The 23,141-nt window shown below is 46.7% G+C and overlaps 1 pseudogene; it reads left to right on the top strand.

Annotated features, from left to right (window-relative positions):
* LOC106594621 (trinucleotide repeat-containing gene 6A protein-like) overlaps nucleotides 1-22,753 on the top strand; it is a 69,249-nt pseudogene extending 46,496 nt beyond the window's left edge.
* Nucleotides 22,754-23,141: the final 388 nt, after the last annotated feature.

The raw sequence follows: 23,141 nt of genomic DNA, 5'->3' as shown, positions 1-23,141 counted from the left end.
GTCCCTTTTTAAAGGGGATGTGAACCAGGGGGTCCCTTTTTAAAGGGGATGTGAACCAGGGGGTCCCTTTTTAAAGGGGATGTGAACCAGGGGTCCCTTTTTAAAGGGGATGTTCAGCCTCCTGAAGGTCCAACAATATTCTCCCCATTGCCTTATTATTGACATCTCTACTGATCTAGTTGTCCTCCCAGTGCAGGAGGTCTGAGTCTGTAATACTGATCGAGCTGTCCTCCCAGTGCAGGAGGTCTGAGTCTGTCCTACTCAAGGGTCCCAGTGCAGGAGGTCTGAGTCTGTAATACTGATCTAGCTGTCCTCCCAGTGCAGGAGGTCTGGAGTCTATAATACTGATCTAGTTGGCGTGACTGTGTTCCAGGTCCCTCCTCTCTACTGAAGTACCCTCCCAGTGCAGGAGGTCTGAACCTGTTTGGTCCACAGCAGGTCGCTGTTCTCAACCAGCTGTCTCAGCTCAACCAGCTGTCTCAACTCAACCAGCTTAACCAGTTACAGGTGAACACACACACACACACACACACACACACACACACCTCTCTAACACTTAATTCCAGTGAACTGGGATGTAAAATGTTGTGTAGTTCCTGACGAGGTGGTTTTGTCTCCGCAGCGTCTCCTCCTCCAGTCGCAGCAGCAGCAGAGGACCATGCCTGGTGGACAGCAGCAGAATCACAGACCCATCCCTGGTGGACACCAGCAGCAACAGGTACATACTGGCTCTCTGTCTGGCTGGCTCTGTGTCTGGCTGGCTGTGTCTCTGTGTCTGGCTGTGTCTCTGTCTGGCTGGCTGTGTCTCTGTGTCTGGCTGTGTCTCTGTGTCTGGCTGTGTCTCTGTGTCTGGCTGTGTCTCTGTCTGGCTGGCTGGCTCTGTGTCTGGCTGTGTCTCTGTGTCTGGCTGTGTCTCTGTGTCTGGCTGTGTCTCTGTGTCTGGCTGTGTCTCTGTGTCTGGCTGTGTCTCTGTGTCTGGCTGTGTCTCTGTGTCTGGCTGTGTCTCTCTGTCTGGCTGTGGCTCTGTCTGTGTCTGTGTCTGGCTGTGGCTCTGTCTGTGTCTGTGTCTGGCTGTGGCTCTGTCTGTCTGGCTGGCTGTGGCTCTGTCTGTCTGGCTGGCTGTGGCTCTGTCTGTCTGGCTGGCTGTGGCTCTGTCTGTCTGGCTGGCTGTGGCTCTGTCTAATGCTGTAGTCTGTATATAGTCTAGTACAGACTAATGGGGCAGTCTGTATGTGGGGCAGTCTGTATGTGGGGCAGTCTGTGTCTAGGGCAGTCTGTGTCTAGGGTAGTCTGTATATGGGGCAGTCTGTGTCTAGGGTAGTCTGTGTCTAGGGTAGTCTGTGTCTAGGGTAGTCTGTGTCTAGGGTAGTCTGTATACGGGGCAGTCTGTCTGTAAAGGGGCAGTCTGTCTGTATACCGGGCAGTCTGTCTGTATATGGGGCAGTCTGTATATGGGGCAGTCTGTATATGGTGCAGTCTGTATATGGGGCAGTCTGTATATAGTACAGTACAGACTAATGGTGCAGTCTGTATATAGGGTAGTCTGTATATAGGGTAGTCTGTATATAGGGTAGTCTGTATATAGGGTAGTCTGTATATAGGGGCAGTCTGTATGTAGGGCAGTCTGTATATGGGGCAGTCTGTATATAGTCTAGTACAGACTAATGGGGCAGTCTGTATATGGGGCAGTCTGTATATGGGGCAGTCTGTATATAGGGTAGTACAGACTAATGGGGCAGTCTGTGTATATGGAAGTCTGTATATATGGAAGTCTGTATATGGGGCAGTCCGTATATAGTATAGTACAGACTAATGGGCAGTCTGTGTATAGGGTAGTCTGTATATAGGGTAGTCTGTATATGGGGCAGTCTGTATATGGGATAGTCTGTATATAATACAGACTAATGGGGTAATCTGTTATGGGGTAATCTGTATATGGGGTAGTCTGTATATGGGGTAGTCTGTATATGGGGTAATCTGTATATGGGGTAGTCTGTTATGGGGTAGTCTGTGTATGGGGTAGTCTGTGTATAGGGCAGTCTGTATATAGGGCAGTCTGTATATAGGGCAGTCTGTATATAGGGCAGTCTGTATATGGGGCAGTCTGTATATAGGGTAGTACAGACTAATGGGGCAGTCTGTTATGGGGCAGTCTGTATGGGGCAGTCTGTATATGGGGTAGTCTGTGTATGGGGGGTCTGTATATGGGGCAGTCTGTATGGGGCAGTCTGTGGGTGTCTGTGTATACGGTAGTCTGTATATAGGGTGTGGGTAGTCTGTATATGGGCAGTCTGTATATGGGGCAGTCTGTATATGGGGCAGTCTGTATATGGGGCAGTCTGTATATGGGGCAGTCTGTATATGGGGCAGTCTGTATATGGGGTAGTCTGTGTATACGGCAGTCTGTATATGGGGCAGTCTGTATAGGGGTAGTCTGTGTATACGGCAGTCTGTATATGGGGCAGTCTGTATATGGGGCAGTCTGTGTATACGGGCAGTCTGTATATGGGGCAGTCTGTATATAGTACAGACTAATGGTGCAGTTGTGCCGTTGTGTAAATCTAACCCCTCCCCTCTCTGTGTGTGCAGGGCCGTCCTATTGGTTCGTCCCAGTCGGTGATGCAGCCTCCGCATCACCTTGACCCCTCCCTCCTGAAGCAGAACCCCGCCCACCAGCCCCATAAGTCCTACATGGACAACTACATGCCCCAGAATGCATCTGAGCTGCAGAAGGAGCCCAACTCCACGGGCTCTTTTACCAACTTCCCTTTAGGTAGGCCTTCATGATGCCTGATGGGAAATATCAACCTGATAATTTAATAGGGTCCTCACACCCAGGGGGCCTGTGATAGACTAGTGTCCTGTCCAGGGGTGTCCTGGTACATCAAGCTGTCTCACTACAGAAACAGGAGATAGACATGTGTCCTGTCCAGGGGGTGTCCTGGTACATCAAGCTGTCTCACTACAGAAACAGGAGACAGACTAGTGTCCTGTCCAGGGTGTCCCTGGTACATCAAGCTGTCTCACTGCAGAAACAGGAGATAGACTAGTGTCCTGTCCAGGGGGTGTCCTGGTACATCAAGCTGTCTCACTACAGAAACAGGAGACAGACTAGTGTCCTGTCCAGGGGGTGTCCCTGGTACATCAAGCTGTCTCACTACAGAAACAGGAGATAGACTAGTGTCCTGTCCAGGGGTGTCCTGGTACATCAAGCTGTCTCACTACAGAAACAGGAGACAGACTAGTGTCCTGTCCAGGGGGTGTCCTGGTACATCAAGCTGCCTCACTACAGAAACAGGAGATAGACTAGTGTCCTGTCCAGGGGTGTCCTGGTACATCAAGCTGCCTCTCTACAGAAACAGGAGATAGACTAGTGTCCTGTCCAGGGGGTGTCCTGGTACATCAAGCTGTCTCACTACAGAAACAGGAGATAGACTAGTGTCCTGTCCAGGGGGTGTCCTGGTACATCAAGCTGTCTCTCTACAGAAACAGGAGATAGACTAGTGTCCTGTCCAGGGGGTGTCCTGGTACATCAAGCTGTCTCACTACAGAAACAGGGAGATAGACTAGTGTCCTGTCCAGGGGTGTCCTGGTACATCAAGCTGTCTCACTACAGAAACAGGAGATAGACTAGTGTCTGTCCTGTGGACCATTCTGTTTTTATCCTGGTGTCTCGTAGTCCAAGACAGGGGTTTTATCCTCTTCGTAGTTCAAGACAGGGTTTTATCCTCCGTAGTCCAAGACAGGGTTTTATCCTCTACGTAGTCCAAGACAGGGTTTTATCCTCTCGTAGTTCAAGACAGGGTTTTATCCTCTACGTAGTCAAGACAGGGTTTTTATCACTCTACGTAGTTCAAGACAGGGTTTTATCCTCTACGTGGTCCAAGACAGGGTTTTTATCCTCTCGTAGTCCAAGACAGGGTTTTTATCCTCTACGTAGTCCAAGACAGGATTTTTATCCTCTCGTGGTCCAAGACAGGGTTTTATCCTCTCGTAGTCCAAGACAGGGTTTTATCCTCTACGTAGTCCAAGACAGGGTTTTATCCTCTCGTAGTCCAAGACAGGGTTTTATCCTCTCGTAGTCCAAGACAGGGTTTTATCCTCTACGTAGTCCAAGACAGGGTTTTATCCTCTACGTAGTTCAAGACAGGGTTTTATCCTCTCGTAGTCCAAGACAAACGTAGTCCAAGACAGGGTTTTATCCTCTACGTAGTCCAAGACAGGGTTTTATCCTCTCGTAGTCCAAGACAGGGTTTTATCCTCTCGTAGTCCAAGACAGGGTTTTATCCTCTCGTAGTCCAAGACAGGGTTTTATCCTCTACGTAGTCCAAACAGGGTTTTATCCTCTACGTGGTCCAAGACAGGGTTTTATCCTCTCGTAGTCCAAGACAGGGTTTTATCCTCTCGTAGTCCAAGACAGGGTTTTATCCTCTCGATGAAGGGTTTTATCTTCACGTAGTTCAAGACAGGGTTTTTATCTTCTCCGTAGTTCAAGACAGGGTTTTATCCTCTCGTAGTCCAAGACAGGGTTTTATCCTCTCGTAGTCCAAGACAGGGTTTTATCCTCCGTAGTCCAAGACAGGGTTTTATCTTCTCGTAGTCCAAGACAGGGTTTTTATCCCTGGTGTCTACGTAGTTCAAGACAGGGTTTTATCCTCTACGTAGTCCAAGACAGGGTTTTATCCTGGTGTCTACATAGTTCTGTAGTCCAAGACAGGGTTTTATCCTCTACGTAGTCCAAGACAGGGTTTTATCCTGGTGTCTACATAGTTCTGTGGTCCAAGACAGGGTTTTATCCTCTCGTAGTCCTGTCTGTGTGTGTCTGAACTACTACCGTAGACTCTGGTCTCTCGTGTCCTCCAGGCTTGACCTCTAACCTGAATGTAGGCCTGGACATGGGGTCTGGTGTGGGCTGTAAGAGCCTCAGTCTCGTCTGAAGAAATGGACGGCCATGGGCGTTAACTACGCCTCTGGAGCGAAAAACCTGGTACGTCACTCAGTGTCCGCGTGCGTGTTGTGTGTGTGTGTGTGTCCGCGTGCGTGTTGTGTGTCGCGTGCGTGTTGTGTGTCGCGTGCGTGTTGTGTGTCGCGTGCGTGTTGTGTGCGTGCGTGTTGTGTGTGTGTGTCGCGTGCGTGTTGTGTGTGTGTCCGCGTGCGTGTTGTGTGTGTCCGCGTGCGTGTTGTGTGTGTGTGTCCGCGTGCGTGTTGTGTGTGTGTGTGTCTTGTGTGTCGCATTGGAGAGAATACATTTTTTTCTCCGTTACTGATCACCAGCTGAGCTGGCTGGCTGGCTGGCTGGCTGACTGACTGACTGACTGACTGACTGTATAGTTATTTAGGAGCTGGCTGGCTGACTGGCTGGCTGGCTGACTGACTGACTGACTGACTGGCTGACAGTAATAGTTATTTAGGAGCTGGCTGGCTGGCTGACTGGCTGGCTGGCTGGCTGGCTGACTGGCTGGCTGGCTGGCTGACAGTAATAGTTATTTAGGGACTGGCTGGCTGACTGGCTGGCTGGCTGACAGTAATAGTTATTTAGGAGCTGGCTGGCTGGCTGGCTGACTGGCTGACAGTAATAGTTATTTAGGGACTGGCTGGCTGACTGACTGACTGACTGGCTGACAGTAATAGTTATTTAGGAGCTGACTGGCTGACTGGCTGGCTGGCTGGCTGACTGACTGGCTGACAGTAATAGTTATTTAGGAGCTGACTGGCTGGCTGGCTGGCTGACTGACTGGCTGACAGTAATAGTTATTTAGGAGCTGGCTGACTGACTGGCTGACTGACTGACTGACTGGCTGACAGTAATAGTTATTTAGGAGCTTGCTGGCTGGCTGGCTGGCTGACTGACTGGCTGACTGACTGGCTGACTGACTGGCTGACTGGCTGGCTGACTGACAGTAATAGTTATTTAGGAGCTGACTGGCTGGCTGGCTAGCTGACTGACTGACAGTAATAGTTATTTAGGAGCTGACTGGCTGACTGACTGACTGGCTGACAGTAATAGTTATTTAGGAACTGACTGGCTGACTGGCTGGCTGGCTGGCTGACTGACTGACAGTAATAGTTATTTAGGAGCTGACTGGCTGTTCTATCTAGAAGGTGATTTGAAGGTCAGTCAGTCTCTGACTGTAATGTAATCCATCTCAAACACCAGGTATGTCTCCTGGTGCTATGGGTTATTGGCTGTGGCGTGTGGTGTGTGTGTAACTTGTGTGTGTGTGTGTGTGTGTGTGTGTGTTTAACAGTGTGTGTGTGTGTGTCTCCAGGTGCCATGTCGTCTGGGCTGCGTCTGGAAGATTCTCCCTTCGGTCCGTTACGACTTCCTGTCTGCTGGCTCCCCCTCAACTCTCCCGGCCAATCAATGGGCTCGGTGGGCGACAGCTGGCCCCCTCGTGCCAAATCCCCCATGGAAACACAAACGTTACTGCCCCCAGGTCGCACTTTAAATAGGAACAGGTGAAACAGAGCAGTAACATCTCAATACAGCTCTACTTGTTTTTAAATTTAACCTTTTTATTTAACCAGGGCAAGTCGGTTAAGAACAAATTCTTATTTACAATGACGGGCCAAACCCAGGGACGACGCTTTGGCCAATTATGCGCCTCCCTATGGGACTCCCAATCACGGCCCGGATGTGATACAGCCTGGATTCGAACCAGATACTGCAGTGACGCCTCAATCACTGAGACGCAGTGTCTTTAAAAAAAATATATAAATACAATTTTTTTAAATGGGCAATATACACACACTTTTCCATAATGACAAAGCGAAACGGGGTTTGAGAAGTGACCTCTGTACTTTGACTTGGATGAGTCCAAATGCGTTTGTTCGTGTTTTGAAGCGTCGACGCCAGCTTCAGCGAAAAAGTGTGCAAAGAAATATGATGCAACAACGTACAAATAAAAAAATGACATGTTTTCTTAAATTATTTGAGCTGAAATGAGAGAAAATACAGTCAGACTTCAGAATGAAATGTTGCCTGACTACAATATTTTATCTTGATATGTTAATAAATACATGCTGTGTTTAATTTTTTGGCATGTTTACCACCTGCCTACAATACCATAGATCACAAGCCCATAATAAGTTAATAGGGCTAACTGGCTAGCTACTAGTGCTGTTAGGGCTAGCTACTAGTACTGTTAGGGCTGGCTGGCTAGCTACTAGTACTGTTAGTGCTAACTGGCTAGCTACTGGTACTGTTAGGGCTAACTGGCTAGCTACTGGTACTGTTGGGGCTAACTGGCAGCTACTAGTACTGTTAGGGCTAACTGGCTAGCTACTAGTACTGTTAGGGCTAACTGGCTAACTACTAGTACTGTTAGTGCTAACTGGCTAGCTACTAGTACTGTTAGTGCTAACTGGCTAGCTACTAGTACTGATAGGGCTAGCTACTAGTACTGTTAGGGCTAACTGGCTAGCTACTAGAACTGTTAGGGCTAACTGGCTAGCTACTAGTACTGATAGGGCTAACTGGCTAGCTACTGGTACTGATAGGGCTAGCTACTGGTACTGTTAGGGCTAACTGGCTAGCTACTAGTACTGTTAGGGCTAGCTGGCTAGCTACTGGTACTGTTAGGGCTAGCTGGCTAGCTACTGGTACTGTTAGGGCTAGCTGGCTAGCTACTGGGTACTGTTAGGGCTAACTGGCTAGTACTGTTAGGGCTAACTGGCTGTACTGTTAGGGCTAACTGTGGCTGTACTGTTGGGGCTAACTGGCTAGTACTGTTAGGGCTAGCTACTAGTACTGTTAGGGCTAGCTACTAGTACTGTTAGGGCTAGCTACTAGTACTGTTAGGGCTAGCTGGCTAGTACTGTTAGGGCTAGCTGGCTAGTACTGTTAGGGCTAGCTGGCTAGTACTGTTAGGGCGAACTGGCTAGTACTGTTTGGGCGAACTGGCTGGCTACTAGTACTGTTAGGGCTAGCTGGCTGGCTACTAGTACTGTTAGGGCTAGCTGGCTAGTACTGTTAGGGCCTAACTGGCTAGCTACTAGTACTGTTAGCTATCCAGACAGCCACAACAAATTGTTAGCTAGCTACTGTTAGGGCTAACCGGCTAGCTACTAGTACTGTTAGGGCTAGCTGGCTAGCTACTAGTACTGTTAGGGCTAGCTGGCTGGCTACTAGTACTGTTAGGGCTAGCTGGCTAGCTACTAGTACTGTTAGGGCTAGCTGGCTAGCTACTAGTACTGTTAGGGCTAGCTGGCTAGCTACTAGTACTGTTAGGGCTAGCTGGCTAGCTACTAGTACTGTTAGCTATCCAGACAACCACAACAAATTGTTAGCTAGCTACCCACAAAGAATTGACATAAAATCTTGCATAATATTAGTTTTAGGTCATTTTTTTTTGTTGCCTGACATAAACTAGCTGGTTAGCTACATTATTACGATTCACATATAGCTAGCTGAGAAGTTATGAAGTAAAACAATTTCCTTTGTGTATATCTAGTTAAGAGTCTCCTATTGTCCTTGCTGTAAGAAGGCTCCGTGAATGGGAAGCTGCAGCGTGAGGTTAATACAGTAGTTGGAGAGATTCTCAAACGTTCTGTTTTTTTACGGGTTCCTCTAAACACTCGGTCCTCCACAAGAACGTCCTGAAGACAACGTGGTTGAATAATGAATTTGGAGGCGTGATGAGGCGGTAGTATGCATATTGTGGAAACACCCCTAGGTTTCAGGAAATGATAATTACAGTTTTAAAAAAATAATAAAAATGTTAAATGCACAATTCTTCAACTTCAACTTCCTGTATGTCTCTCCCCAGAGTTCCGGCCCGGGAGCCATGGAAAGGTTACCCCAACATCGACCCTGAGACTGACCCTTTCGTGACCCCTGGTAGTGTCATCAACAACCTCTCCATCAATACCGTCCCGCCACGCAGACCCCCCTCAGAGACCTGCCAGGTAAACACCGTCCTCTATGTAGACCCCCTCAGAGACCTGCCAGGTAACACACGCGTCTCTGTAGACCCCCTCAGAGACCTGCCAGGTAAACACACCGTCCTCATGTAGACCCCCCTCAGAGACCTGCCAGGTAACACACCGTCCTCTCTAGACCCCCTCAGAGACCTGCCCAGGTAACACACCGTCCTCTATGTAGACCTCAGAGACCTGCCAGGTAACACACACCGTCCTCTATGTAGACCCCTCAGAGACCTGCCAGGTACACACCGTCCTCTATGTAGACCCCCTCAGAGACCTGCCAGGTACACACACACCGTCCTCTATGTAGACCCCCTCAGAGACCTGCCAGGTAACACACCGTCCTCTATGTAGACCCCCTCAGAGACCTGCCGGGTAACACACACCGTCCTCTATGTAGACCCCCTCAGAGACCTGCCAGGTAACACACCGTCCTCTATGTAGACCTCAGAGACCTGCCAGGTAACACACCGTCCCTCTATGTAGACCCCCTCAGAGACCTGCCAGGTAACACACCGTCCTCTATATAGACCCCCTCAGAGACCTGCCAGGTAACACACACCGTCCTCTATATAGACCCCTCAGAGACCTGCCAGGTAACACACCGTCCTCTATGTAGACCCCCCTCAGAGACCTGCCAGGTAACACACCGTCCTCTGTGTAGACCCCCTCAGAGACCTGCCAGGTAACACACCGTCCTCTATGTAGACCCCCTCAGAGACCTGCCAGGTAACACACCGTCCTCTATGTAACCCCCTCAGAGACCTGCCAGGTAACACACCGCCTCTATAAGACCCCTCAGAGACCTGCCAGGTAACACACCGTCCTCATGTAGACCCCCTCAGAGACCTGCCAGGTATAACAGTGGCTGTTTGAGCAGGTTTCTGTATGTGTGTTAAATGATGTCCGTGGTGGAAGTGGGATAATCGACTCTGGACTCTGTATTCTATGGAAGATGATACAAGATGGCGTCGCCCACCTTCCCACATCGTCCGTTATTTTACATAGAACGCAGAGCCCCTCGTTGAATTTTTTAATTTTTGAGGTCGTTTTTCGTTCGATTCTTAAAAAACATAGTCATAGTTTTTCCGGTTTAGATGTATTAATTTTAACATTAAATGCGCGATGCGTTATGTGGGTGGGATGCTGGAACAACTCAGAATAAAGGAATCAATACATCAGTTTTATTTATATATTATATCAGTTTTATTTATATATTATATCAGTTTTATTTATATATTATATCAGTTTTTATTTATATATTATATCAGTTTTATTTATATATTATATCAGTTTTTATTTATATATTATATCAGTTTCATTTATATATTATATCAGTTTCATTTATATATTATATCAGTTTTTATTTATATATTATATCAGTTTTATTTATATATTATATCAGTTTTTATTTATATATTATATCAGTTTTTATTTATATATTATATCAGTTTTATTTATATATTATATCAGTTTTTATTTATATATTATTTTGGATTCATTTATATATTATATCAGTTTTATTTATATATTATTTTGGATTCATTTATATATTACATTAGTTTTATTTATATATTATATCAGTTTTATTTATATATTATATCAGTTTTATTTATATATTATATCGGTTTTATTTATATATTATTTTGGATTCATTTATATATTACATTAGTTTTATTTATATATTATATCAGTTTTATTTATATATTATATCAGTTTTATTTATATATTATATCAGTTTTATTTATATATTATATCAGTTTTATTTATATATTATTTTGGATTCATTTATATATTATATCAGTTTTTATTTATATATTATTTTGGATTCATTTATATATTACATTAGTTTTATTTATATATTATATCAGTTTTATTTATATATTATATCAGTTTTATTTATATATTATATCAGTTTTATTTATATATTATTTTGGATTCATTTATATATTACATTAGTTTTATTTATATATTATATCAGTTTTATTTATATATTATATCAGTTTTATTTATATATTATATCAGTTTTATTTATATATTATATCAGTTTTATTTATATATTATTTTGGATTCATTTATATATTACATTAGTTTTATTTATATATTATATCAGTTTTATTTATATATTATATCAGTTTTATTTATATATTATATCAGTTTTATTTATATATTATATCAGTTTTATTTATATATTATATCAGTTTTATTTATATATTATATCAGTTTTATTTATATATTATATCGGTTTTATTTATATATTATTTTGGATTCATTTATATATTACATTAGTTTTATTTATATATTACATCAGTTTTATTTATATATTATATTGGTTTTTATTTATATATTACATTAGTTTTATATATATTACATTCGTTTTTAAATATATATTACATTAGTTTTATTTCTATATATATATTACATTAGTTTTAAATATATATTACATTAGTTTTATTTATATATATATATTACATTAGTTTAAAATATATATATTACATTAGTTTTATTTATATATATATTACATTAGTTTTATTTATATATATATATTACATTAGTGTCTCTCTCCATCCAGCTGTCTCTTCTGACCCTCACAGACCGGACAAGCAGGCATACAAGGGATTATCTCTAGAGAAACTACAACTCCCTACTACATCACACAGTTCAGGCTGGATCTGATTTATCTCTAGAGAAACTACAACTCCCTACTACATCACACAGTTCAGTCTGGATCTGATTTATCTCTAGAGAAACTACAACTCTCTACTACATCACACAGTTCAGTCTGGATCTGATTTATCTCTAGAGAAACTACAACTCCCTACTACATCAAAAAGCAGAAATAACTGAGATGTTGTTTAATCTCTCAGCGCTATTGATTATCCCTGACTTGATGATTTGTACAGCTGAAGCTTGTTGTCAGGTCAACTAACCCAGTCTGAAACGGACTGTCCTCAGGCTGGTGCGAGCTTCGTTTCATCCCTGCTTTTGTAGTCTATTGTTCTGTCCTGTGTTAACTTTGTGTTTCACTGAACCCTGTGTCTCTTCCTCTCTCTCTCTCTTCCTCTCTCTCTCTCTTCCTCTCTTCCTCTCTCTCTCTCTTCCTCTCTCTCTCTTCTCTCTCTCTCTCTCTCTTCCTCTCTCTCTTCCTCTCTCTCTCTCTCTCTCTCTCTCCTTTCTCATTCTTTCTCTCTCCTTTCTATCTCTCTCTGTCTCTCTCTCTCTCTCTCTTTCTTTCTATCTCTCCTTTCTCTCTTTCTCGTTGTTGTTCCTTCTCTCCTCTCTCTCTCTCCAGGACCATCCTCATCTCTGAACACCACGATGCCTTCTAACAGTGCCTGGTCATCTAGTCGTGCCTCCAGCCACAGTGGTTCACTCACCAGTACGACCCAAAGCATTACAGGTGGGTCTAACCCCCCCCCAAAGCATTACAGGTAGGTCTAACACCCCCCCCCAAAAAAAAGCATTACAGGTAGGTCCCCCCCCCAAAAAGCATTACAGGTAGGTCCCCCCAAAGCATTACAGGTAGGTCTAAACCCCCCCCCACACAAAGCATTACGGTGGGTCCCCCCCAAAGCATTACAGGGGGTCCCGTCCCCCAAAGCATTACAGGTAGGTCCGTCCCCCAAAGCATTACAGGTGGTCCCCCCCAAAGCATTACAGGTAGGTCCCCCCAAAGCATTACAGGTAGGTCTAACCCCCCCACAAAGCATTACAGGTAGGTCCCCCCCCAAAGCATTACAGGTAGGTCCCCCCCAAAGCATTACAGGTAGGGCTAAAACCCCCAACCCTCAGCTGGGACGATACATAGAACATGATTATTCATTGTGATCGTATTCTGTACTAGAGAAATGAAAAGCGTTTTGTTAATATGGGTGATTGGTGATGGTTATAACCATCACACTGGAGGAAGGGTTTAAAGCACCATGTGGTAAACTCCTTCTGTCATTATCACCTATGGATCGGTGTCTCTCTCTCTTTCCCCTCCCTCCTCTCCCTCCCCCTCTCTCTCTCCCTCCCTCTCCCCTCCCTCCCTCCCATCTCTATCTCTCTCCCTCCCTCCAGCCAGGTCCGGTGAGTCTAAATGGTCCCCAGGAGGTGTAACTGTCTCTGGCCCATGAGCTGTGGAAGGTCCCTCTGCCTCCTGGTCTTTCAGCTCCTTCCCGCCCTCCTCCCGGTCTCACCAGCCACCCACAGAAACCCCTTCCATCCTGGGGGAAGCTCCTCTCCGCTTGCTGGGGTCCTCACTCCAGATACACACCTGTGAGCTGCCTTTTAAAAAAGGGGTGGGTGTGTTTACTGTACTGGAAGACCAGAAGTCCCAGCGACAACAGTAAACAAACAAACATTTGAGCCGACTGGGGACATTTTTTTGATGTTGTTGGGTCCTTAACAAGGTAATATGCTGTTTTCAAGGGGGTTTAGGGTTAAGTTTTAGGGTTAAGGTTAGGTTTAGGTTAGGTTTAGGGTTAAGGTTAGGTTTAGGGTTAAGGTTAGGTTTAGGGTTAAGGTTAAGGTTAGTTTAGGGTTAAGGTTAGGTTAAGGGTTAAAGGTTAGGGTTAAGGGTTAAGGGTTAAGGTTGGGTTAAGGGTTAAGGTTGGGTTTAGGGTTAAGGTTGGGTTTAGGTTAAGGTTGGGTTTAGGGTTAAGGTTGGGTTTAGGGTTAGGGTTTATTGTTTAGGGTTTAGGGTTAAGTTTAGGGTTTGGGGTTAAGTTTAGGGTTAAGGTTAGGGTTTAGGGTTAGGTTTAGGGTTTAGGGTTGTGGGTTTAGGGTTTAGGGTTAAGGTTAGGTTAAGGTTAAGGTTTAGGTGGGTTTAGGGTTAAGGTTGGGTTTAGGGTTAAGGTTAGGTTTAGGGTTGAGGTTGGGTTTAGGGTTAGGTTAAGGTTGGGTTAAGGGTTGTTATTAGGGTTAAGTAGGGTTGGTTAGGTGTGGGGTTGGGTTAGTTTGGGTTAGGTTGGTTTAGGTTGGTTAGGTTTAGTTGTTGGTTGTTTTAGGGTTTGTTGTTGGTTTGGGTTAGTTTAGGGTTTAGGGTTAAGTTTAGGTTTGGGGTTAAGTTAGGGGTTTTGTTGTTAGTTTGGGTTAAGTTTTTTAGGGTTAAGTTGGTTGGGTTGTGGGTTTGGGTTTAGGGTTAAGGTTAGGGTTAAGGTTAGGTTTAGGGTTAAGGTTTAGGGTTGAGGTTTGGTTTTAGGGTTAAGGTTGGGTTTAGGGTTGTGGGGATTTAGGGTTGGAGGTGGGGGTTGGGGTTAAGTTGGGTTTAGGGTTAAGGTTAGGGTTTAGGGTTGAGGTTGGTTTGGGGTTAAGGTTAGGGTTTAGGGTTAAGGTTAGGGTTAAGGTTAGGGTTAGGGTTAAGGTTAGGTTTAGGGTTAAGGTTAGGGTTTAGGGTTAAGGTTGGGGTTAAGGTTGGGGTTAAGGTTTGGGGTTAAGGTTTAGGGTTAAGGGTTTGGGTTGAGGTTTAAGGTTAAGGTTTAAGGTTAAGGTTTAAGGTTAGGGTTTGAAGGTTAAGGTTTTAAGGTTTAGGTTTTGGTTAAGGTTAAGGTTAGGGTTAGGGTTTAGGGTTGGGTTAGGGTTAAGGTTAGGTTTAGGGTTAAGGTTAGGGTTAAAGTTAGGTTTAGGGTTAAAGTTAGGTACAATAGGATTTTGAATGGGACTGAATTTTGTGTCCCCATAAGGTACAAGACTGTGTCAAATCAAATGTTATTGTGGGTTTGGGGAAATTGTGTGTGTGTGTTGCCTAATTCACACTAGGGCCAAACTGAGCTGTTCTGGCCTAGTTTCACATCACTATACAGTACCTTAAAGTATTCAGACCTTGTCTTTTCCCACGTTTTTGCTACGTGGGAGAAGACCTTATTCTAAAATGGATTAAATAATATTTTTTCCCTCATCCAATCTACACACAATACTAAATGACATCACAATACCCTATAATGACATCACAATACCCCATAATGACATCACAATACCCCATAATGACAAAGCGAAAACAGGTTTTTATACATTTTATTACAAGTAAAAAAACTGAAATACTTTATTTCCATAAGTATTCAGACCCTTTGCTATGAGACTTGAAATTGAGCTCGGGTGCTTCCTGTTTCCATTACTCATCCTTGAGATGTTTCTACAACTTGATTGGACTCCACCTGTGGTAAATTCAATTGATTGGACATGATTTGGAAAGGCATACACCTGTCTTATAAGGTCCCACAGTTGACAGTGCATGTCAGACAAAACCAAGCCACAAGGTCGAAGGAATTGTCCGTAGAGCTCGAGAGACAGGATTATGTCGAGGGGCACAGATCTGGGGAAGGGAACCAAAACATTTATACAGTATTGAAGGTCCCCAAGAACACAGTGGCCTCCATCATTCTTAAATGGAAGACGTTTTGAACCACCAAGATTCTTCCTAGAGCTGGCCGCCCGGCCAATCTGAGCAATCGGTGGAGAAGGGCCTTGGTCAGGGAGGTGACCAAGAACCCGATGGTCACTCTGACAGAGCTCCAGAGTTCCTCTGTGGAGATGGGAGAACCTTCCAGAAGGACAACCATCTCTGCAGCACTCACCAATCAGGCCTTTTTATTTATTTATTTATTCACCTTTATTTAACCAGGTAGGCCAGTTGAGAACAAGTTCTCATTTACAACTGGCCAAGATGAAGCAAAGCAGTCCGACACATACAACAACACAGAGATACACACGGAATAAAACAAACATACAGTCAATAACACAGTAGAAAAAGTCTATATACAGTGTGAGCAAATGAGGTAAGATTAGGGAGGTAAGGCAATAAATACGCCAAAGTGGTGAAATAATTACAATTTAGCAATTAAACACTGGAGTGATAGATGTGCAGAAGATGAATGTGCAAGTAGAGATACTGGGGTGCAAAGGAGCAAGATAAATAAATAAATACAGTATGGGGATGAGTTAGTTGGATGGGCTATTTACAGATGGGCTATGAACAGGTGCAGTGAACTGTGAGCTGCTCTGATAGCTGGTGCTTAAAGTTAGCAAGGACTTATAGATGACCTGGAACCAGTGGGTTTGGCAATGAGTATGAAGCGAGGGCCAGCCAATGAGAGCATACAGGTCGCAGTGGTGGGTTGTGTATGGGGCTTTGGTGACAAAACGGACGGCACTGTGATGGATGGAGTCCAATTTATTGAGTAGGGTATTGGAGGACATTTTATAGATGACATCACCGAAGTCGAGGATCGGTAGGATAGTCAGTTTTACGAGGTATGTTTGAGCATGAGTGAAGGATGCTTTGTTGCGAATAGGAAGCAGATTCTAGATTTAATTTTGGATTGGAGATGATTGATGTGAGTCTGGAAGGAGAGTTTACAGTCTAACCAGACACCTAGGTATTTGTAGTTGTCCACATATTCTAAGTCAGAACCGTCCAGAGTAGTGATGCTGGACGGGCGGGCAGGTGCGGGCAACGATGGGTTGAAGAGCATTTAGTTTTACTTGTATTTAGGAGCAGTTGGAGTCCACGGAAGGAGAGTTGTATGGCATTGAAGCTCGTCTGGAGGGTTGTTAACAGTGTCCAAAGAAGGGCCAGAAGTATACAGAATGGTGTCGTCTGCGTAGAGGTGGATCAGAGAATCACCAGCAGCAAGAGCGACATCATTGATGTATACAGAGAAAAGAGTTGGCCCAAGAATTGAACTCTGTGGTACACCCATAGAGACTGCCAGAGGTCCGGACAACAGGCCCTCCGATTTTTGACACACTGAACTCTGTCTGAGAAGTAGTTGGTGAACCAGGCGAGGCAGTCATTTGAGAAACCAAGGCTGTTGAGTCTGCCGATAAGAATACGGTTATTGACAGAGTCGAAAGCCTTGGCCAGGTCGACGAATATGGCTGCACAGTAATGTCTCTTATCGATGGCGGTTATGATATCGTTTAGGACCTTGAGCGTGGCTGAGGTGCACCCATGACCAGCTCTGAAACATAGTGGAGAAGGTACGGTGGGATTCGAAATGGTCGGTGATCTGTTTGTTAACTTGGCTTTCGAAGACCTTAGAAATGCAGGGTAGGATAGATATAGGTCTGTAGCAGTTTGGGTCCAGAGTGTCACACCTTTGAAGAGGGGATGACCACGGCAGCTTTCAATCTTTTGGGGATCTCAGACGATACGAAAGAGAGGTTGAACAGGCTAGTAATAGGGGTTGCAACAATTTCGGCAGATAATTGTAGGAAGAGGGTCCAGATTGTCTAGCCCAGCTGATTTGTAGGGGTCCAGATTGTTTAGCCCAGCTGATTTGTAGGGGTCCAGATTGTTTAGCCCAGCTGATTTGTAGGGGTCCAGATTGTCTAGCCCAGCTGATTTGTAGGGGTCCAGATTGTTTAGCCCAGCTGATTTGTAGGGGTCCAGATTGTTTAGCCCAGCTGATTTGTAGGGGTCCAGATTGTCTAGCCCAGCTGATTTGTAGGGGTCCAGATTGTCTAGCCCAGCTGATTTGTAGGGGTCCAGATTTTGCAGCTCTTTCAGAACATCAGCTATCTGGATTTGGGTGAAGGAGAAATGGGGGAGGCTTGGACGAGTTGCTGTGGGGGTGCTGTTGACCGGGGTAGGGGTAGCCAGGTGGAAAGCATGGCCAGCCTTAGAAAAAAATTATTATTGAAATTATGGTAGAGTGACCAGTGGGAAGCCACTCCTCAGTAAAAGGCACATGACAGCCCGCTGTGAGTTTGCCAAAATGCACCTGAAGACTCTAAGACCATGAGAAACAAGATTCTCTGGTCTGATGAAACCAAGATTGAACTCTTTGGCCTGAATGCCATGCATCACATCTGGAGGAAACCTGGCACCATCCCTATGGTGAAGCATGGTGGTGGCAGCATCATGCTTTGGGGATGTTTTTCGTCGGCAGGGACTGGGAGACTAGTCAGGATCGAGGGAAAGATGAACGGAGCAAAATACAGAAAGATCCCTGATGAAAACCTGCTTCAGAGTGCTCCGCATCTCAGACTGGGGTGACGCTTTACCTTCCAACAGGACACCGACCCTAAGCACACAGCCAAGACAACGCAGGGTGGCTTCTGGACGAGTCTCTGAATGTTCTTGAGTGGCCCAGCCAGAGCCCGGACTTGAACCCGATCAAACATCTCTGGAGAGACCTGAAAATAGCTGTGCAGCAACGCTCCCCATCCAACCTGACAGAGCTTGAGAGGATCTACAGAGAAGAATGGGAGAAACTCCCCAAATACAGTTGTGCCAAGCTTGTAGCGTCATACCAAAGAAGACTCAAGGCTGTAATCACTGCCAAAGGTGTTTCAACAAAGTACTGAGTAAAGGGTCATGAATACTTATGTAAATGTGATATTTCAGTTTTTATTTTTAATACATTTGCTATATTGTGTGTAGATTGAGGAGAGGGGGGTGACAATTTAATCAATTTTTAGAATAAGGCTGTGACGTAACAAAATGTGGAAAAAAAGTCAAGGGGTCTGAATACTTTTCGAAGGCACCTGTAGTTGCTGGAACCATGTTATAAGGAACATGGGAGAACAAACACCAGAGCCAGTAGGGTACGGATTGGCCCCAGAGCCAGTAGGGTACGGATTGGCCCCAGAGCCAGTAGGGTGCGGATTGGCCCCAGAGCCAGTGGGGTACGGATTGGCCCCGAGAGCCAGTGGGGTACGGATTGGCCCCGGAGAGCCGGTGAGCTACCGGACTGGCCCTGTCGTGGAAATGAAGTGTGTCTGGGTAATAATCGTCTGTTCTCTCAGGTTGTAGTTGGAGTGACGGTAGCAGCAGCTCAGGGAGAACCAACTGGCTCGTTCTCGAAGAATCTCACAACTCAGGTATAAAAACACACTCACACACTCCGGTCTACTGTCTACCAGTGTTGTAGGACTTGACTTGACCAGTGGGGACTTTGTCAGAAAATCTCTCTCTTGCATAATTCAACACACTAGCTACAACAGTGTCATGAAACTGGAAAAAAATGGTTGGATACTTTCAGGAGGACTACCAAGGGGCTAGTGACTGGCTGGCTACTTTTAGGAGGACTAGTGACTGGTTGGCTACTTTTAGGTGGACTAGTGACTGGTTGGCCACTTTTAGGTGGCCTAGTGACTGGTTGGCCACTTTTAGGTGGCCTAGTGACTGGTTGGCCACTTTTAGGTGGACTAGTGACTGGTTGGCTACTTTTAGGAGGACTACCAAGGGGCTAGTGACTGGTTGGCTACTTTTAGGTGGACTAGTGACTGGTTGGCCACTTTTAGGTGGACTAGTGACTGGTTGGCCGCTTTTAGGTGGACTACCAAGGGACTAGTGACTGGTTGGCTACTTTTAGGAGGACTAGTGACTGGTTGGGTACTTTTAGGTGGACTACCAAGGGACTAGTGACTGGTTGGCTACTTTTAGGTGGACTACCAAGGGGCTAGTGACTGGTTGGATACTTTTAGGTGGACTAGTGACTGGTTGGCTACTTTTAGGAGGACTAGTGACTGGTTGGCTACTTTTAGGGGGACTAGTGACTGGTTGGCTACTTTTAGGAGGACTAGTGACTGGTTGGCTACTTTTAGGAGGACTAGTGACTGGTTGGCTACTTTTAGGGGGGACTAGTGACTGGTTGGCTACTTTTAGGGGACTAGTGACTGGTTGGCTACTTTTAGGAGGACTAGTGACTGGTTGGCTACTTTTAGGAGGACTAGTGACTGGTTGGCTACTTTTAGGAGGACTAGTGACTGGTTGGCTACTTTTAGGAGGACTAGTGACTGGTTGGCTACTTTTAGGAGGACTAGTGACTGGTTGGCTACTTTTAGGAGGACTAGTGACTGGTTGGCTACTTTAGGAGGACTGACTAGTGACTGGTTGGCTACTTTTAGGTGGACTACCAAGGGACTAGTGACTGGTTGGCTACTTTTAGGTGGACTACCAAGGGGCTAGTGACTGGTTGGCTACTTTTTGGGTGGACTACCAAGGGGCTAGTGACTGGTTGGCTACTTTTAGGTGGACTACCAAGGGGCTAGTGACTGGTTGGCTACTTTTTAGGAGGACTACCAAGGGGCTAGTGACTGGTTGGCTACTTTTAGGTGGACTACCAAGGGGCTAGTGACTGGTTGGCTACTTTTAGGAGGACTCCAAGGGGCTAGTGACTGGTTGGCTACTTTTAGGGGGCTAGTGACTGGTTGGCTACTTTTAGGGGGACTAGTGACTGGTTGGCTACTTTTAGGAGGGCTAGTGACTGGTTGGCTACTTTTAGGGGGACTAGTGACTGGTTGGCTACTTTTAGGAGGACTAGTGACTGGTTGGCTACTTTTAGGGGGACTAGTGACTGGTTGGCTACTTTCAGGTGGACTAGTGACTGGTTGGCTACTTTTAGGTGGACTAGTGACTGGTTGGCTACTTTTAGGAGGACTAGTGACTGGGGACTTAGGAGGACTAGTGACTGGTTGGCTTCTTTTAGGTGGACTAGTGACTGGTTGGATACTTTTAGGAGGACTAGGACTGGTTGGCTACTTTTAGGTGGACTACCAAGGGACTAGTGATGGCTTCTTCAAGGGCTGTTACTTCCATGTCTTAACTCCTACTACTCTGTAGATTGACTGCTCTTCTCTGAGGACAATGTATGTTACTAACTGCTCTCCTCCTTCCCTCTCCTCCTTCCCTCTCCTCCTTCCCTCTCCTCCTTCCCTCTCCTCCTTCCCTCTCCTCCTTCCCTCTCCTCCCTTCCCCTCTCCTCCTTCCCCTCTCCTCCCTTTCCTCTCCTCCCTCCTCCCTTCCTCTCCTCCCTCCTCCCTTCCTCTCCTCCCTCCTCCCTTCCTCTCCTCCCTTCTCCCTCCTCCCTTCCCGTCCTCTCCTCTCTTCCCCGTCCTCTCCTCTCTTCCCGTCCTCTCCTCCCTTCCCGTCCTCTCCTCCCTTCCCTCTCTCCTCCCTCCCTCCCTCTCCTCCTCCCGTCCTCTCCTCCCTCCTCTCCTCCCTCCTCTCCAGATGGATGGTTCTACTCTGAGGACTCTCTGTATGCAGCACGGTCCTCTGATTACATTCCACCTCAACCTGCCGCACGGCAATGCTGTGGTATGTTACAGCTCCAAGGACGAGGCAGCCAAGGCACAGAAGAGTCTGCACATGTAAGACAATTATACACGCACACACACGCAACTCCCTCCTCCTCTTCATCCCTCCCTCTCTCTCCTCTTCATCCCTCTCTCTCCTCTCTCTCTCCTCTTCATCCCCCCTCTCTCCCCTCCCTCTCTCTCCTCTTCATCCCTCTCGCTCCCCTCTCTCTCTCCTCTTCGTCCCCCTCTCTCTCTCTCTCTCCTTCGTCCCCTCCTCTCTCCTCTTCGTCCCCCTCTCTCTCTCTCTCTCTCTTCGTCCCCCTCTCTCTCTCTCTTCGTCCCCCTCTCTCCTCTTCGTCCCTCTCTCTCTCTCTCTCCTCGTCGTCCCCCTCTCTCTCTCCTCTTCGTCCCCTCTCTCTCCTCTTCGTCCTCTCTTCTCGCTCTCCTCTTCGTCCCTCTCTTCTCGCTCTCCTCTTCGTCCCTCTTCCTCTCTCTCTCCTCTTCGTCCCTCTCTCTCTCTCCTCTTCTCCCCTCTCTCTCCTCTTCGTCCCCTCTCTCTCTCTCTCGTCTCTCTCTCTCTCTCTCGTCTCTCTCTCTCTCCTCTTCGTCCCTCCTCTCTCTCTCCTCTTCGTCCCCTCTCTCTCTCCTCTTCGTCCCCTCTCTCTCCTCTTCGTCCCCTCTCTCTCTCCTCTTCGTCCCTCTCTCTCTCTCCTCTGCTCTCTCTCTCTCTCCTCTTCTCTCTCTCCTCTTCGTCCCTCTCTCTCTCTCTCTCTGTCTCTCTCTCTCTCTCCTCTTCGTCTCTCTCTCTCCTCTTCGTCCCCCCCCTCTCTCCTCTTCGTCCCCCTCTCTCCTCTTCGTCCCCCTCTCTCTCCTCTTCGTCCCTCTCTCTCTCTCTCTCTTCGCCTCCCTCTTCGTCCCCTCTCTCTCCTCTTCGTCCCCCTCTCTCTCCTCTTCGTCCCTCTCTTCTCGCTCTCTCTCTCTCGTCCCCTCTCTCTCTCTCTCTCCTCTTCGTCCCCCTCTCTCTCTCTCCTCTTCGTCTCTCTCTCTCTCCTCTTCGTCTCTCTCCTCTCTCTCTCTTCTCTCTCTCTCTCTCTCCTCTCTCTCTCTCTCTCTCCTCTTCGTCCCCCTCTCTCTCTCTCTCTTCTCTCTCTCTCTCTCTCCTCTTCGTCCCCCTCTCTCTCTCTCTCTCTCTCTCTCTCTCCTCTTCGTCCCCCCTCTCTCTCCTCTTCGTCCCCCTCTCTCTCTCTCCTCTCCTCTCTCTCTCCCTCTCTCTCTCTCTCTCTCTCCTCTTCGTCCCCCCTTCCTCTCTCTCTCTCTCTCTCTCTCTCTCTCTCTCCCCTCTCTCCCTCTCTCTCTCTCTTCGTCCCCTCTCTCTCTTCATCCCCCCTCTCTCTTCTCTCTCTCCTCAGGTGCGTACTAGGGAACACTACCATCCTGGCTGAGTTTGCCAGTGAGGAGGAAATCAACCGTTTCTTTGCACAAGGTCAGTCATTGGCCGCTGCCTCCCGGGCTGGCAGGCCATTGGCTCCTCTCAGAGCCGAATGGGCGGAGCCTTGGAGGGTTCCACCCCTTCCCAGCCGCGCCCGGAGCCCAGTCAGTGGAACGTCAGCGACCTCCACAGCTCCTCCCTTTGGGGCGGGTTGAACTATTCCACTAGCCTATGGGCGCCAGCGAGGGCGGGAGGATCAACAGCCCTTCTCCAATCAGCTCCTTCCTCCCCGTGGATCACCTGACAGGGGCGGGGACTCCATGTAAAAGCCCGCCTCAGTCGAGCGTCAGTCAAACGCTGGACAGCGTGACGACAGACGGAATAGTCTAGAATCGTTACCGCCACAGTCTCAAACACAAAGACAAAAAAGACTCGGTAAATAATACAATGTAACTAGTTGGTCTCCTTCTCACTTACAAATATACAGGAGGGGGGGTCACCCTGTGGAAAATACTACAGGAGGGGGGTCACCCTGTGGAAAATACTACGGGGGTCACCCTGTGGAAAATACTACAGAGGGGGGGGTCACCCTGTGGAAAATACTACAGGAAGTGGGGGGTCATCCAGTGGAAAATACTACAGGAAGTGGTGGGGGGTCGCCCTGTGGAAAATACGTACAGGAAGTGAGTGGGGGGTCGCCCTGTGGAAAATACGTACAGGAAGTGGGGGGGTCGCCCTGTGGAAAATTCAGGAAGTGAGGGGGGGGTCGCCCTGTGGA

The sequence above is a fragment of the Salmo salar genome, chromosome ssa06 (genome assembly GCF_905237065.1).
Source record: "Salmo salar chromosome ssa06, Ssal_v3.1, whole genome shotgun sequence".
NCBI classification, from domain to species: Eukaryota; Metazoa; Chordata; class Actinopteri; order Salmoniformes; family Salmonidae; genus Salmo; species Salmo salar.
This window is presented reverse-complemented; position numbering and strand designations above follow the sequence as displayed.